The sequence below is a fragment of the Amblyomma americanum genome, chromosome 1 (assembly GCF_052857255.1).
Source record: "Amblyomma americanum isolate KBUSLIRL-KWMA chromosome 1, ASM5285725v1, whole genome shotgun sequence".
Lineage (NCBI taxonomy): Eukaryota > Metazoa > Arthropoda > Arachnida > Ixodida > Ixodidae > Amblyomma > Amblyomma americanum.
In genome coordinates this window covers 426,660,476-426,674,693 of record NC_135497.1, presented here as the reverse complement: position 1 = coordinate 426,674,693, position 14,218 = coordinate 426,660,476, and the positions used below count along the sequence as shown (strand labels likewise).

The following is a 14,218-nucleotide window of genomic DNA, read 5'->3' as shown; positions in this document are numbered from 1 at the left end:
GTCTATAAAAAAGATATTGTCTATAAGAGAAGCCCATATCTACACGGACTAGTCAGGAGATACCTACATCGCTCAGGAGATACCTACTCTCGATATGAAAATAATGAAACACATCCAGATACACTTAATACAAGAAGATATATCCTCAGAATGTTGACCAGATGAGAGCAGACCTGCTTGCACACCATGCTCCATATAGGAATGCCTCACTCAATAGCTTCTCTTTTGATCTCTATAGGCCTTCGTTAAGAAGCACACATGTCTTGATTCCCCCGTGCACTTACCCCCTCCCTCATAACTTAACGGGGTTGGAGGAGGTATCCCTTAGAAGGATAAGGGCTGCTGCGGCCCTAGCCCCGTTGGTGACGAGCCGATGGGGCTCTCAAGAAGATGCAGTGCCCAGCACATGTCCAAAATATTCCACGCTGGCCGCTGAGGTGGATCTTCGCTTCCTTTTGTGGACTTGCCCTGGAACGCAGGACTCAAGAAGACGAATGAGTACAGGAATTTGGTCTTATGGCTGCGAGGGAGCAACATCGGTCCTTGTGGCTAACAAAAAACGCTAAGAGCAGGAGCCTTTTCAGGTTTATGGAAGAGGACCGATTCCAAGACCTACTCTAGCTTATCGACAGCGTCTTCTTATGCCACATGGCAAGTCTTCAAAATTAAGAAAATGCACCCACAGTGCATGCTCTCCCTACATTCCTGAAAGCCGCGATGGCAGCCATTTTGGCAATGCATCTTGATAGACAGCCATTGTTCTACGGACGAAACAAAGGGCGTACTAATCTGTCAACAGCGATCTCCGATCATGTCATTTCAGTCGGTACAAGATGGCCTCTACCGACAGCATTTCTGCAAAGTTTCTGGCCTCGGGGTGCCCAGAAGTACGAAAACACGCTTTAAAAAAATTCTATGGTTTTTGGAGCAGTGATCCGCTGATTTTGTGTCTTTTTGTGCAAGCATTCCTTGCAGCGTCATGATGGGTAGCACAACCACCACGCCGTGCTTTATACGCCTGACACCAGCAGCGATTTTTCTCATCTATTTTTACAATCCGCTCGCGAAGGTGTTCCTCTCATATTTTGTGCTGGGGCAACCAATGGTGGAAGTTTATTTTGGTGAAACGAAAACAGGAGGTTAATGCCAGAAAGATAACATAGGTTTAGAGGAGCACGGGAATTTGCTGACGAGAGTTTATTATGGGTATTCTTTACTAAAGTGATGAAATCCTCAACCCGAGCTTAAAAGTCTGCAGCTGAGGCCGCCAAGCAGGGGCGGCGCTAAACATCCCGTGTCGGCAATTGTGTTTGTTTCTTCGCTCGGCGTCCATGCCTTGTTACTCAGCCGGTGTAGCAGTCTTGACGGGCCCACGCGTTTCGCAGCGCTGTGGGGGAACTATTGCTGAAACGCGATCAACAAACGGGAATACTCCGCCTGAGTCAGGGCGTTCGGAATGCGTGTTTACGCCGTGGAGCGGTGCCCTGGGATCCCGATGCGGTGGCCTGTCGATCGACGAGAACAACACCACCCGTGCCAAGATTGACAGGAAGTGCCCGTCCCTCAGATTCGCCTCGACGAGTGAAGTAATTCCCGAAACTTACGACGGGGTTCGTTAGAGTGATGCGCGTTTTCCTGGCCTCTTGGCAGCGAAGAAAACACTGTGCGACAAGATAAGCGAATACTCGCTATCTTGCATCCGTTAACCCATTGCTCGCTGTAGCTGCGGCCGCGATTTTCGTGAGCGGTTACTAGTGAGGGAGACGGAGTTGGCGCTGCATCTGCATATTTTGCAGAGCTCTTTTCGACTTGCGCCTCTTAACTGGATCAGCGGCCATGGCGTCCTCACGCGAAGAATGACGTCCCGAATTTTGCAGATTTCTGCACGCGTTAATGAACCCCTGGCGGTCGAAACTTATCTCGATCTCGCGGACTGGCGCATCTTTAAAATACTGCAGAACATTTCTTGGAATAGATCTCGTTGTTACATTTCTCTTTCGCTGAGTTCTAGCAGCGTCTACTTTACTCTTTTCAGTGTCCGTCAAACGGAGAGAAAGACAACTACCGGGCTGCACCACCCAAACAGGGTCACTGCCGCTCCCACGCACCTCTGCCAAGAGAGTTGAGGCTCTCGACGTCTGTAGATGACGACGAGCAGAGCGGATGCTTCCGATTTCCCCTTTATGCCACGCGTTGATAACGCGTGGCAAAAAAGAAATCCGATTTGTGCACGTACACACGCGCATCAAATATGATCTAAGTCAAGTCCTCAAGCAGGTGAATCTTGTACATTCAGCTAGTTGTGAAACTTGTTCCGTGTAGCGCAATAGAGCACAACCACGGACGGAAGAAGCATATAGCCCTTCTGTGCTTGTTTTTATGGCGAACGTCTTTACTGCGGCCCACCCCGAGTGGCCTGGTAACTGTAGCGCGTTGCGGTAGTTGCAGTTGTAGAAATTCGCAAGCCAAAGCAAGAGAAAGATAGAGAAGCCAAGATAGAGAAGAGAAAGAAGGAGATGAAGGAGAAGAGATGAAAGAGCAAGGAAAAGACAGAAGCGAAACCTAGAGAGAAAAATAAGGGAAGAAAAAGAAGAGAAAAAGAAGGAGAACGAAAAGAGAAACAAGAGGATAACACAAAAGCCAAGCCAATAGAGAGAAGAAGAAAGAAAAAGTGAAAGAAGAAGGAGAATACAGAAGCAAAGCTATAGTACCTATAATATATTGTAGGCACTATAGCTAAGCCAAGGAAGAAAAGAAGAAGGAGGAAACAAGAAGAGGGATAGAAGAAGGAGAAAGAAACCAAACGAAGATAGAAAAGAAGAAGAAAATGAAGAAGAGAGAAAAAGAGACGCAGAAGGAGAGAATAAAGAAGAAGGGGAGAAAATGACGGAACATCATGGCTCTTGCCAATTGATTTAACTAGAACGCAGCCTAGTTTTTCCGTATATTTCCTGTGCGTGAGTCTGCTCGCCACGCAAAACAATTTCAGGCTGAGCTCTCCGAGCAAAGTCCATGCAAACCGCGTGCCACTATAAGCTTGTCGGCGTCCTGTTTTTCTGGTGGTCCCGCGCGGTCGCTGCGGGCTTTGAGAGAGGAGAATCGCTAAGGCTCTAAAGGCCCGTTCTATCGGGCAATGTGATTAAAAAAAAATGCACATCCTGCTTTGAGTGGGGGGAGGGGAGGCTATTAGGCGCATCAAGCTTCCTCAGCAAAACGCGCTGAGCGCACCAGGGGATTCGATTGGTCGTGGATTCTTAGGGTCTCCAAATGTATATTTTTCATTCCTTTTAAGCAGGAAATCGGGAAAACTTCAACCAGCTACTGCCGCTTCTGCTTGATCATCCCGAATATGCGTAGTATCTGAATCACAGCAGCAGCAAACAGGGAGGGGGCGGGGGGGGGGGGGGGGGGTTGACAAGAAACAAAGAGATCTGAGCGACAACGAAAATGAGCCAATGTCTTTCATTATTAATTTTTCCAATAGAGTAAATTGCTGGGCTAGTTGGATGGTGGGACCAGCGGAATGGACGCAGGACAAGAGGAAGTAGGCACACACACAACAACACTGGACTTACAGCTGAGTTATTGCGAGGAGTTCAGCCACATTTATACATGCTTCATGCGCACGCGCACACTGTCGTTTTTTACACACACTGTCGGCAAATGGAACCGACTTCCACAAAAAATTGCTGAATGTCACAATGAAACATTGTTTCGGGCTTTGCTGTCAGATGTGTAGCTGCTTGCGCGGTGCCTTCGTTTAATTTCCTCGTTCATTCCTTTCAATTTTTTTTCTGGTTTGTTATTGTGGCGCCATTCTGTTCTTTTCTCGTCTTTTTTTTTTCTTTCGCACACAACGGCCTGTCGAAAACAACATGTATTTCCCCCCTGCAGTAATGCTTTCGGGAACTTCAGGTATTTTAAATAAACCAATAAATAAATAAATAAATAAACAAACATAGAAACAAACAAACAAATAAATAAGTAAATAAAAAGACCATTGGACAAGGTGCATATAGTAGGCTTGTATCTAGAATGCTAACCGAACTGCTCTTTGGTAGATCCAGGACGGGCATAAATAAGCATAGATAATGGTGTCAGCCCTCATAGCCAGATATCCCGTGCCTTTACGGGAGTTTTTTTTTTGTCATTCTGAATGGTGGAATGTTTTTTTTTTGCGGGTGGGTTTTTAATTTAGACAACTTGCATTAAATTCAAAATTCGCGGTGCACTGCGCATTTGCCCCTTCATAGACTGTCCTCGCGTTTACGTTTCGCTACTCATATCCTCTACAGGAAACAGCCGCTGAGTGGTGACGCCGCCAATGTCAAGCTCTCAATTTTTTGAGCGAGTCAGAATAATAAACGCGTTGGCATAGGTCTTACGATCGATGATAAAACCTTTGCCATAGCCCAGTCTATAGGCAGGCAACCAGAAAGCTGATGCCGTTGAGTGTTGACGGAATCCCGTCTGGCGGGGAGGAGACGTACCAGCAAATAGACCCCCACCGAACAAGCACCTAGACTTTTGGCTCCTGTGCTACAACGACTCGGCGCCTGCTATCTGCGGCCTAACAGAAGTGCATAAACCGAATGTGCCACTATCCTATCGCAGATTTCACGCGCTCCCCGCTGCACGCACTGTACGGATATTTGCGCCAAGTGTTTCGTCCTCTACCTGGAAGAACACCCACGTCCGTAAAAAGACTCCTTATATTTTGTTAGGAAGCTAAAGGGCGTCACTATAGGAGACGAAAACGTCCTAGTGTATTCTGACGTGAAATAAATGTTCACATCAGTCCCGGCAAACTTCGCAGTTTCGTGCTGCAAGGGTTATTTCGACTAGTTACGTGCGCTGGAGACGTTGCTTTGCCTGTGAGCTTGTCGAAAAAAATTGTATTAGATTTGGCGCGGCATAGCGAAAATTTGTTGGGCCACAGCGCCGAGTGCAACAACAACACAACTCAACAGCATTGAATGATCATCTTTTCAACGAGGGCTTGCCGAGCAGTCACTGTGGTTGCCGCGCGCCTGATTTGATACTTGTTTTGGCTTTAGTTGTAAGTGACCTCTTATAAGCCCCCTGCAGCCCCTTCGTCCACGTTTTTGGACGCGAATTTTCAAACTTTTTAACGCGACAGCTTTAAGGCTCCCGTTCTGGAAAAAATCCGGCCTAGTCGTCGTCAGCGTTAAGAGCGAAAAATATGGTTTGTGCCCAACCTGGCGGGTATCAGTTGAATTGACGATTGATCGCGAGATGTTGCTCGGGGAGAGCAGCTGGGGTGTCACATGCGTTTGAAACAGCCTGTGTGGTGGCGCATCGCTCAACCGCTGCACGTACAACTGCGCCAGAGGATCTATGAATGTGAAGTAAAGAATGACCAGTTACGTGTATGGGCATGTAGGTAGAGCCTAGGCGAAATGACACGCAGAGAGGACCCCAGGCCGCTGAAGAGAGCCATCGCCTCATACACTTAAGGCGGAGTTTGGTACACCCTCAAGTTTGCTTCGAAGCGTCGGAAGCTGTCTTCACGAAGTCAGTGATGCCGGTTGCATTTTAAATTCCTACTGGGAAGACAGTAGGGCGATTTCGTGCCTAGAAAAAAAAGGATCACTTTTCAAAATAAATAAATATATCAATAAAAATAGACGTTGCGAAGTTCAATGGTGCACCTTGGAATTGCTGTCTGGAACTGTAACTCTGCTTATTTCACGGGGTGGAATGTTTTCCTAAAGGATACTGTAGCTAAATTGTCGTTGCGGAAACAGCTTCAGATGATAAGGAAAATAATAATTCGGCATAAATGAGTGTGTCTTTTTTTTTCAAACAATGGGGCTGCCATTACGTGTGTGTGGAAGTGATTTCTTAAAAGTTTTTGAGGCGTCCATGTTGTATGCGAAACAGAGGGTTCAAATATACGCGCACCGATTTTCAGATTTTTCTCGATATTAGAAGATAATGCGTGTCTGAAAGGGAGAGTTGTGTTGGTTCCGGGCATAAACGTGCTGGGGAATACACGTTCACCAGTAGATGGTATGCCTTCGGTGAACGATAGCATTCTTAAGTCCTTCGTACTGCCCACAACTTATCGTGCAAAGTGAGCCGTCGGCTGAGTGTTCGTTACGGCAGAAAGTAAATATAGGAACAGTAGTATCTCCAAGAGCAGATTATTACCACTGCAACTCATTTACTCATTCTGACTTGATGAATTTTCCAAGTGAATTTCAACTCAAATTAAACAGCTAATTCGTGAAATACCGAATGTTATTCCGCACCTGCCCGCCTGCACTTCACCGTCACCACCTTGCCACCGCCGGGTCTTGTATTAGATACGGAACTTAGACGCAAGTTCTGGTGGCGACGAGTTCCCAGGAGGGGGTGCTTTGCAATTAAATTGTTTGGCGCCACTGTGAGGCAGCTGGACGCGCGTGTACAGAGGTGAGCCCGTTTGTCTACAGCGCTCCAGCGGTGTTTTGCGCGACAAATCAAGTGAAATAATAATCCAGCCGCTTTCCTAGGGGCAAGGTGCTTGTGCCTTTACGGTTCGCAGGCGTCACGTGCTCTTTCCGCAGCGTCCCGGTGGGAGCGGCGAGCGCGCAGAGCCCATGACAGGCGCACCGCTGAGTGACGCGCGCTCGTAGGAGTGGCCTGCGCTTCCTCCGGCCGCGTGGTTTCAGCTTCGCCTTGTGTGGCCCCGAAATTCCAGCGCTGCAGCGTCGACAAAAATGGCATTTTCGAAGATCTAAAAACTGATACTGATATTACTCACGGTGGGATAAAAACCTCTCAACAAATGAGGAGCCTAACCAGGGGTAGGAAATTCTGGCTTGTTTCGGCTTCACATACTTCAGCGCACCTGGTGACTGGGGGATGAACTGATGATTAAAATTGAAAGATTTGTGCCCACGCACGTACCGTGATAAGGCTGCGACCATGGCCGAATTGGCTGATTGACTAGGTTAGGAAGGTGCTCCTTTTTTCGACGACGGTGGTTCGAATGCAGCTCGGGGATGAAGTTTTTTCTGCTGGATGCCGTTGCCATGACGACGATTTGACGCTATAGTTGGCTGCCCTCCGGCCGCTATGGGAGAAAGTGGCGCTGATGTCTGTATTTTCTGGACAATGGTTTATATGGAAGTTGTGTACCCCTGGCCCAACTGCAATAGTTAAAAAGGTAACTATTTAGTATCAGGTAACCAACCTTTTAGTTAATATTTATAAGCGGTACTCTGACGCACAGCACCGCTGAAACTGTTATGCTGAAGAAAGCGCTCTTTTAACTAAAACAGTATTTTTTTTTATAAATTGGGGCAATATGCTGTGTAGCTTGACTTATCCAGCGACTCGTTGTTTCTAACTTTGCGGAATGCGTTGCCGGAAGAATAGAATGAAGAGAGAGAGAGAGGGTTTATTGATAAAAAAGGCAGAGAGGTTGGCGAAAATCTTTGGCATAAAGAAGGGGTTCTTTCTTTTCATGTAATTTCTAAGATAGCCTGCTGTGTTACAAGCTTAGTGAAATGTATGTTTATTGCGAATTGCTTTCACTGCAAGTTTTTCAGTAATTAGCGACAACGGGTACTTGTGACACCAGTGTTTGTTCTAAAGACGTTTTGAAAGTCATTTTGCTGGACAGTTCTTACATTTATACTGAAAAAAAAAATAATGGCGCAACTACATGCTTTTGTGGGAAGTCGAACTGCAACATCGTTCTTCGATTCCTCAATATAGCAGGTCGACCAGCGCAACCCTTTGCGACCTTGGCGTGGTTTCTATTGGCCCTCGGATTACTCGCGGAACATTACCTGCTGCTTGTTCCGCAGTGTGGCATATAGTAGCTTTGGTAGAGAGAGGTTGGTCAGATTGTTCTTGATAATCACAAATTGAACAAGGGAGGGAAAACCTCAGGGTGGCTTGCCAAAGTTTCGGCAGGTGGACTTGTCGTCGTCTGGGCTGACGAAGACAAAAAGAAAAGGGTGCCATCTAACATCAACCCTACCATCAGCAGCAGACTGCGCGTCGGAATAATGAGGTGCGCCTACTACGCCAGGAGATACGGTAAATGAAGATGCATAAGACACTAGCGCTTTTGCCTGGGCGCTCGAATATCGGGATCCTGCGGCCGTTGCCGTTGCGGATCTTCCGAACTGGCGTGTTTTGCTGCAGCTGGACCCATCCGACGGCTTGATACCGCGCAGTTGCGCGAAGCGAAGGGAACCCCACAAGCCCCTTTTCTCTCATTGAGACTTCTTTCTTCAACATGGCTATCCTCAATCGGGGCGTTTGTAGTTAATCCAATCAGAAGCGTCGAGAAGACACGTGATCTGCGAGCGGAGAGCGCGCTCGGACGTCTGCATGCTCGAGGCGACGTCACGGCGCAGAGTCACATCACCGGCGCTGGTAACGAGATAAGCTGCAACGCCAGTGACGACGCCTCCTCCATATGCGTCTTGAATTATCCACTAACAGCTGTTGCTGTAAAATAGAGCATTCCTTTCTTGCCGTTTAAAATTCGCGCCCCTTGCGCAAAATGCCCACTGCCGAATTTGCGACATACCGATTTCTCCAACTACTGCGGTGCCAAGAAATTGGTTAATTTAGTCGAGTTTGAGTGCAGTTACCTCTAAAAATGAATCAACTATAATTTTTGCTGGATTATAGGTTGCAGTGTAAGGAATTAAGGGTGATAAGATAATTAAATGGCGAGAAATATCTCTTCTTATTTATCTTTGAAGAAGGGCTAACGAAAATGTTCTCGGTAGCACCGAAACGATTTAGCCGTAAGCAGCTGGACTCCGTATTGTCCATATATTATTCTGTATGCAGGAAGGTGGCTTGTATGCAGCGGCCATATTAATAATCACAGCAGTGATTTTATGTCGGACACGTTTCTTGACTTTCTAGCCTCGTTTTAAGCAGACAAAGTTGCTGCTGTGGCTCTTTGATAAGTGTCCCAGTTGTAAAGTGGACCTGCGCCATTCTTATTTAGGTAGAAAACTTAATTTCCAGTTATACTGGGAGCTGACATTTGGGAACGTGGTGAGAAGCACAGGTATAGATCATGCATTATTTTCAACTTTTGTTGTCATTCTTCGCACGATTAACTGTGAAGGCGAAATAATGGCGCTAACTAACGTTGCACATGAAATGCGGGTAAATCACCCTTGTTGCTGAGGCATATAGAGTTAATCATTAGCGTGGTAGCGGCAACACATGCCTCCGCTCAGCTGTTCTTGCAGAACAAAAAGAGGAGCTGTACGTGTTTTGTTTTCCATTTTGTATGGAAAGGCTCACACAAAGTTCTCTCACGGGCGCAAAAGCCGAGGCGCACTAACAAGCCTAATTTCATGAAATGCTATGACAAAGACAACGTTATTCAATAATCGAATAGCACCCGCAGGAAGCGCATGCGTGCTGGCCGTTTTCTTCACTTCATCGTTCCGCCTTTGCGCGAACGCCAAGAGACCTGTCAACCAAGCGAAAGCTTTTGTTTTGCGTATCTAAACTTGATTATTTATGTCCGGCTGCAGTCGTCCCCCTGCGCTATTTATGGGCGGCTCTAGTTGGACCGGGCCATCCTAAGCGAGCACTGCGGCGACTGAATGCATTTCGTGCGTCGCCGCGTCGACGAAACTTCGGACCAAGCCGGTGTATTAGCCTTCAGTGCGACCTCTGACTTTCAGTGGTCGAACGGGGCAGCTCCGGAAAGTTTCTCCACGTGCCCTAGCTGCGACGTACGGGTGAAGTCGGAGCTGGGCCGCGCGGGTTTGTGTGGAGGACAGACGCTTTACGCTTTCGGAAGCAGCTCCCGTGAGACACTGGAGGTTAGCACGAGAGTGGAGGACTCGTGGTATCCTCGGCATGAACCGTCTCTCGCTCGTAAACAACGCCAAAGTACTAATTCAGGGAAGGAGATTCGCTACGTGCTTGCAAAGCATTAAGTATCGTGCGCCGAGAAGGTACTCGTAGTGCAGTACCGGCTAGGAGACACACGGTATCATGAGACTGTGTAGTGCTAAACCGGTTGGTTCGTCCGACGTGCGGACGAAAGTGCGCTCTTGAGCTGCAATAACTTTTCTCGGAACGTTGTATAACAGATAGCCACGTAGGAGAAGCAGCATGACGTGAGGAATATTCATGGCCCACCGTAATATCGTACTGCAACCAGGAGCGTGTCCCAGGACCCGCTAGCAGCTGTCACACATAGCGAGACACACACAACTCCTTAGAAGACGTATGCGCATGGGCCATGCTTACCTAAATAAGCAAAGAAACTTACCTTGGGAAGGTTACCTCGGCCGGCCCGGAGCTCGTGAGCTTCCTCGATCGCGGAACCTATCGGGCGGTGGGAAGAGTCGCGTAATCCACTGGCGCACAGCGGTCAGGGTCAGACAAGTCTTGGGGCACCGTGTCGTGGCAGACGCACCGTCGTCGTCGAGGCAGGGGAGCGCCGGAAGAGCACGACGGCAGCACGCCACACCCTTGGCGGTCGGTCAGCAGTGGCTGCTGGGCTTGAAAAGCAAAAAGACAGACAGTTGCTCGCTCTGGAAATCGTTGCTTGCCGCCGCAGGAGGGGAGGACGAGGAGGCGGCGAGGGAGGGAGGGCGCTCCTCGAGTCACATCCGCGGCCGGGAGCGCGCGCCTTGCGTCACGGTTTCGAAAGAGACCCGCCGACCCCATTTTCGGAGGCCGATTCTGTTTTGGCGTTGCCGCGGGTCGGGCCACCGCGTGTTGCTGCCTTGGCCCAATGCCTGGACCCCTTCTTGCCGCCCCGTTGCACGCCCCGTCGCCGCTGCTACAGCGCTGGTGACTCTGGCCGCCATCCGGTTTCTGTTGACAGCTCCCGACGCCGTGTGCACGCGGGGTCGCGCAACCGCGCACTGTTTACCGGCGCCGAAAAAGATGGAAGGTGTCGCAGCCTTGTCGACCAGTGTTCTACACGGGGTCGGCGCCGGTGGTTCTGCCGCTCGCTGGTGCGACTGACCGCCCGCCCTTAGCCGACACCGCGGCATTTTCGCCCTGAATGGGCTGTGGGGCGGCTGCATTGTGCATGCAGAGCTCGCCTACATTGTCAGGGCCGGTGAAATGCACACCCATCAAAAGGCGAAACTGTGCATACGCGGTCTCCTCGGATATTCTTCATTTAGACTGTCATCAACACTTACATCAAAATTTTGGTGATTTTCTGTTCGCCACCTCGCGATATCCTTCGGCAGGTTTTCTGTATAGGACCACAGGTTCTAGAAAAGCACCAGATGTTTACAAAATAAAAAAAGAACACACGCGTACTGCCACGTACAGTGGGCCTAGTTTCGGCTGGCTGCAGGTGTGTACGTTGGGAATGTTTGCCTAGTAGCTTTCGATTGTTCACAGCGGCAAGGACGTTGTACGAGTACGTTCGAAAAACTGTATAGGAGATCTGATCTAGTTGTATGTTGTTGACATACTCACCATGCTAGCTGAAATGCATCAAGTCCAAATATGGAAACCAGACATATCGTTGGAAGGCAGTTTTTCAAATAACTTGTTTTTGCGAATTTCTGTGTTATAGAAGAAAAATCTGATTTGCATAAGGTAGGCCATTTTATTGTAAGACTGTTCTGGTTACGATCTCTTTATGGGGGCATACTGGATTAAGCAGCGTCCACGGACCTCCTCGTTGAGTAGAGAGCAGTTTCAGGAGCCGAGTCACAACTGCACGGCACTGAACTCAGGGTTAATTATAAAATGCAGCGAACAGCCTGCGCTCGATTACCGCAGAACTAACGAATGAGAACTCTCTGAAGAACATTCACAACCAGACGGGTAATTTCACGAGTTTACCTTTTTTACTCTTTCTATTATAGCTCGCCAGAACAACCTTTGCTGAAAACACCCCCAAAAATGTCATCCCACCTTAGCCAAATTCGCCCATCGAATGCAGTAACCGCCGTGCCGCCGCCAGGAGCAGGTCGTTTTTCATTATACTTTAGTATAGCCTGCCCGATACCATAGTCACATACTCAGACCACCAAATAATCCACAAGAAACAAGCTTGGTGGTGATCACCACTTCACCGACCCGTCCTTTGGCTCTGCGTGCTTTATACGTGTTAAAACCGTAATGCTATGTTGAAGTGTCAGTTTTACCTTGTTTTAAATTTTGAATGCGTTCTTGTGCATTGTTTCTTATCATTGCTTTTAGGCTATACGTTACAGTGTTGCTTTTTCCCCTATATCTCTTTATTTTCAGATCTACCACCTCTCCAACTTGTACGCATGCCCCCTCTCATGTAATGCTTCCGAGCCTTTACGAGACAAATAAATGAAATAAATTGAAACAATTGCTTCCTAAGTGAAGAAAGCAGGGTCAAAGTAAAGCCACCGCTATATTATTCTTTACCGAATAAGGGTCTTCCGCAGCATAAAAGGAGGCTCGAAACTAAGCAAACGAACACAGATACGAAGACACTAGATCAGGAACCTTGAATACTCATTTCGCAAGCCTACGTGGGACGGAAATGCTGATATTGGAGCTTCCGCGGTAACAGAATTCACTCACGCTACGTCAAAGCCGCCCTGCTCACCCTCTGCGTGGGTTGGAATATACAGTTTCCCCGTCGGCAGCGTACAAAGACTGGAGTCAGGTTGCTGCTCTCGGCATAAAACCAGCCATGACTCATGTGTTATGGAGGACGCATCTAAAATCGGTTGGTGACGCAACGTATGTACTGGACCAAGCGCCGCACATTTAACGCAGTAGCGTTACGGGTCCCATCAAGCAGAAAACCAGGCGCTAACGTCGCCTACGCCGACGTTAGCGAAAATTCCCCAGAGATGCAACCTAGGTGGGCCACCTGGGTGGAATTTGGACCACATAGGTAATGTGAGCTTGTGACGTCATCACAACCTGGTCAGCAGATTGTGAGATAACTGCCCACCGTGGCAGATGACAGTTAAATTAATGATTGGTCCCGAGAGGTTGCCCGGGAAAAGCAAATGGGTCTCACGAGCCCTATCGGTGGCTGTGTTTGAAATAGCCACCTGCCGGGGCAGTGGCGCATCGCTTAACCGCTACACCACTGCGCCGGGAGGGGTAGGAGGACTCCCAGCGATCGATGAATGTAAAGTAGAAAATGACCAATTCCGCACATGTGGGCATCAATCCATTAACACTTTCACGTTAATACGAAGCTTGAATTTCCCCTCAAACTTTTCGTACGCGATTTTGCCGTAGTGCGGTTTCTTGAAGAAAGGCATTTTCAGTTAATTTTTTCAACTATACTCCACAGGAACAGCTTCATTATGTCATGCAGTCTGACGCTATATCTAGCGCCTACTTTGGATAACCGTAAGGTTCTCATCATTATCGCTGTCGCCAGTGTTCGGGTCCGGCTCCTCACCGCCTTCGTGAATGAAGTAATCTTCGGTTCCATCCACTGCATACAAAGCTCCTGTGCGATTAAAACTTTTAACAACAATGTTTGGGGTCACCACACGCGACGAGTTCAAAATATCGGCAACAGCGGCGAAAGTTCTGGGACACAATTCTAAAGCGTCTGAATTTTGCACGTTGGTTCATTTTCCACTGCACTGTAACGGTGCATACTTTGCTATTGTTCATGCAGCTGCTGCCAAGCACTTCATACGTGTACATTGTCGTCTGGGTCTCTTGTTGCCTGTTTGAAGTGTAACGAGACTTGGATTCCAATGACAATTCAGTTGTTTGCACGGGGTGCTTCTTCTCTTTTCATATTGCCGCATGCTCGGGAATACAAGAAACTGGGATGAGAACTAGGGGCGATGCCGCTCGCAAGTACAACAAGTCTCCCACGTGTCGAACAGGGCCGCGCAAAGCTCAGACTTCAAAAGGAAAACATGCTGATGAGGTGGAGACGGACGCTTTTCTAACTGCAGACCTAATCAGAAAGGTGGACGAACTTTACAGCGTGAAAAACACTGGGTCTGAACTTCAGCACTCGGTGCAGATGATGTCGTCGAAATATGACGAACTTTTCTCGCGTACTGAGAACCATGATAAACTTCTTGCTGACCTGCAGAAACGAGTGGAAACAGTCGAAAACAGCAAGTGAAACAAGTGAACTGAGACAAGGGTTTCCGCTTCGTGTGGCAAAAAGAGGGCAAGATCTTTGTGAGGAAAGAAAGTGGGGACAGTTGTTTTCTTATCGAGGATGAGCGAGACTTGGAGAAAATTTGGTCAAACGCAGAAACAAGACATGCCG

General features: G+C 48.2%; 1 protein-coding gene across 6 annotated transcripts in view; it reads right to left on the bottom strand.

Annotated features, from left to right (window-relative positions):
* The window catches only part of LOC144115866 (uncharacterized), a 360,881-nt gene extending 350,351 nt beyond the window's left edge, over positions 1-10,530 (bottom strand). For 2 of the 6 annotated variants that reach the window (XM_077650430.1, XM_077650437.1), the window contains exon 1: positions 10,277-10,518. The gene's annotated coding sequence lies outside the window, so the exon portion shown is untranslated. Of the gene's footprint in view, positions 1-10,276 lie in introns of all 6 variants that reach the window. The other 4 variants (XM_077650438.1, XM_077650440.1, XM_077650434.1 and 1 more) reach the window with 4 other exon arrangements.
* Positions 10,531-14,218: the final 3,688 nt, after the last annotated feature.